Source organism: Aedes aegypti, chromosome 1 (assembly GCF_002204515.2).
Source record: "Aedes aegypti strain LVP_AGWG chromosome 1, AaegL5.0 Primary Assembly, whole genome shotgun sequence".
Lineage (NCBI taxonomy): Eukaryota > Metazoa > Arthropoda > Insecta > Diptera > Culicidae > Aedes > Aedes aegypti.
In genome coordinates, this window is record NC_035107.1 from 78552769 (window position 1) to 78556102 (window position 3334).

Sequence of the window (3334 nt, forward strand, 5' to 3'; positions counted from 1 at the left end):
ACGCCACTCTGGCCTGTAAAAATCTCGAAAGCTTAAAAAACCATAATTTTCAGATTTTTTGGAGAACACTCAACAAATTTGTTTATTTTTTTTTTCACCAAAACACCTCATAACCTGACATTGTATAGCTCACATTTTTTTTATTGTATTTACTAAGAGCAAAATGACGGGTAAAAAAAAATTATATGGGGAATGTCAGTCCCCCAAGGAATATCTGACTATCTTCAAAAACAGACGATCCATAATCAATATTGATAATAATTCTAATAAAAGAAAAGTTTTTTCGCTAGTTTGTAAAAATATGTGCCAAAATATTAAAAAGCGAAAAAAAAAATTGCATTTTGAATTTAATTTTTCTGTCAAAAGCTTGAAACGAGCAACGATCATTTCAAAGAAAAACGATAAGTTTTACCTATAAAATGCAAGTGCTCGAATCAAGCAGTGCGGCCAGTTTGCTAATTGGGTGAATAAATAAGTGTTGAATAAGGCTAGCTACTCGATCAACCCAGAAAGATAATTCATTACAAATAATAAGGAATCAAGAAACCGGAAATTATATTACGTATTAGAATATCACTGAATAATAGAAATAGGAGGTCTCCTATAGGGGACGGAATACATACTCGGTCTTTCCTTGCTGGACCGCCGAGTCAGAAAGACAGTAAAAGTTATATTCAGTGAAGTGAGATCGTGAGCGAATAATATTGTTAATCTAGTATGAAAGAGTTTTTATATAATTGAATAGTGATTCTAAATGATTTATTAGTTTTTCAGAGGTGTGCTACCTTTACGTTTCCTAAATTGATCAAAACGTGAGTCGTGTGAGAATCAAAACCGATCAGTAGTAAGTGGCAAATCATTAAAACATAATAGAGATTGTAACAAGTTAATTTAATAGATTAGGTAACAACTAAAGTGAATCGTGAGAAAAACTGGAGAAAATACAACATTGTGGAAAAAGGGAAGAAACGAAAGGTAATTGGGTACATGTGCATTAAAGTCAAGGTTGTTCTAATGTGAATTCATGTGATATAGCTCGTGTGCGCCGGCGGCCAGCCGATTTGGGGTTATCCAAGATACGGCACCCCACCGTTAAAGAGCAATTCGGTGGATGTAGTGGAAGGAAGCTGGATCAGTCCGCCTGGGTGCGCCCTATCGTCTTGTGGCGCCGCGCCATCATAGGCCACTTGGAGAGCGTCGGCCAACGAACAAATCTCGGCCTCGCCTTTCCACCTACCATCACGGTGGTTCCTCACTTCTTGCGAGTAGCGTCTAGCAAGGGAAAGATTGCCACGCCAGCGTGATTGATCCTTTTGCTCACGGGCTTCCCATCGTCTAGATCTGTGTCATCCTGCCACACGACAACAACGTCGGTGTCCCTTTGCTCAACGTCGCTATTGCTTCGACGACGACGCTGAACACGTGCTTCGGCTCTGACTACCACCAACATTCAGAGAACACCCAGCGGCGCCGGGGGGGGCGGTACTCCCCTCTGCCGGGGCAAACCGTCGGAAAACACCACCACCACGAAGGTCATCGTCTATTGCTCGAGCAAGCACTGTTCCCTTCAAGCCATCCCGAGGAGGGGGAGTGGCGGCGACGCATCGGCAGATCGACTGTAAGTACCCGATTGGAAACCGAACACCTTGCGAAAATACTCTAACCGTACCGAGAGCTAAACCATTGTTAGGCTAGAGAAATCCTATAAGAATCTCCAAATCACACAACCAAAATTGAAATTCAAACCCAGAAAACGTGACGTCACTGTTAGGAGGCACTTTGTAGAAATCGATCGAAAGCAATCAATTAGGAACAAGACAGAAACGAAATGCACCTGCAAAATTTAATAAATTATGTTTTGAAAACGCGATCGCCTAGCATGCAAACTTAGAATAATTTCGCTGAATAAAATTTTTACCACTCAAATTTTACCTTACTAATATAATTGGACTTAATTTTAATTGAATTATCTTACTTCGATTGAATCTTTGGGAATATTGTTGGCTGGTCTGACAGGTTGTTGGGATCAAATCTCGGAGGTCGGTCTGATAGTGGGGTTGGATAACTAGGCTAGCTGGGCAAACCGATCTGTAATTCCTAGCAGACGAACATAGATCGTCTGGCGCATAAGCTAGGAATTTGGAGGCCCCACTAAGGCCCTCCTTACAAGCTAATTCAGGCGAAATTGGATTTTAACGGACTATTGGAGCAACAAAAAGTTCTCGAAAAACAGCTGAAAGCCAATACGGAAGTGATGCACAGACTCTCGCTTCATCAAGAAGAACCAAATGTTGTCCACGAAGCTCTTGAAGGTATGGAGATTTTGCTTACTAGCGTGAGAAATGAACTGGCAGCAATAAATAAAAACAGTAGCTTGGCTGGGAGTGTCGTTGCCCAATGTGATGGATTTTACTAAGGTGGCGCAGATGATTGATGCTTGCCACTAGTCCTCTCTTTTAATCTCCTGCTGTTTTTATGCAGCGCAAATAGTGACGTCACTATTTGCGCTACATAAGAACAGCGGGAGAGTGCAAGAGGGAACTAGTGGCACGCATCAATCATCTGCGCCACCTTAGTAATATCCATCACATTGGTCGTTGCCATCAAGAATCATATTACCGGCCTTCTTGATACCGCAATAACGGCAACTACTGAAAATATGTACTCCACGCTAAAAACGGTGACATCCGATATATCTACTGACCTGCGCAACATAAACGACGAAATTAGCCATTTAAATCAATTATCAATTGACACAGCGGCAAGTTGCGCGATGAATGCAAATCCAATGCTGGGGCTGGACATCCTCGATGAATTGAAGTCTTTGTCCGCGAATATATTGACAAATAAAAATACGTCGGCTCCACCATCAATAGAATATCCAAGTTTGGAAGCCGAATTGAATAATAAAATTGCTGAAGTGTCAGGATGGCGCCTACTTGGAAACAGAAATGTTTGGAAAGCCGATTGGACGCAATATGACATGCGTATAAGCTTTCACAAAAGGCAGCAAAATATGGCCGATAAAGCGAAATAGCGTAGAAAGCGGAGAATCAGGATCGCTAACAAAAATTGTAATAAGAACAACATCAACAACAACAACGTGAACATTAATCACCATTGCCATAATAATGTCCCATCCGAAATTCATCACAAAGTAAGCAAACAACAGAATTACAATCACGGAAATTTCGCCATCAACAATAGCCAGGAAAGGAGTCATCAACTTCCTCCTGACAGAGAGCTTCTTGCGGCTGCGAAACGTCAATTCTCTAGACCGCCAACAAATTATCGACCAACCATGCAGTTTAAAAGAGGAGAAGTTTTAAACCCA

The 3334-nt window shown here is 41.3% G+C and overlaps 1 long non-coding RNA gene across 1 annotated transcript; it reads left to right on the plus strand.

The window, feature by feature from the left end:
• The first annotated feature begins 922 nt into the window (after window positions 1–922).
• LOC110674441 lies at window positions 923–1961 on the plus strand. Its single transcript, XR_002498868.1, has 2 exons — window positions 923–975; window positions 1036–1961. It is a non-coding gene; the product is annotated as an uncharacterized LOC110674441 (long non-coding RNA).
• The last annotated feature ends 1373 nt before the right edge of the window (window positions 1962–3334 follow it).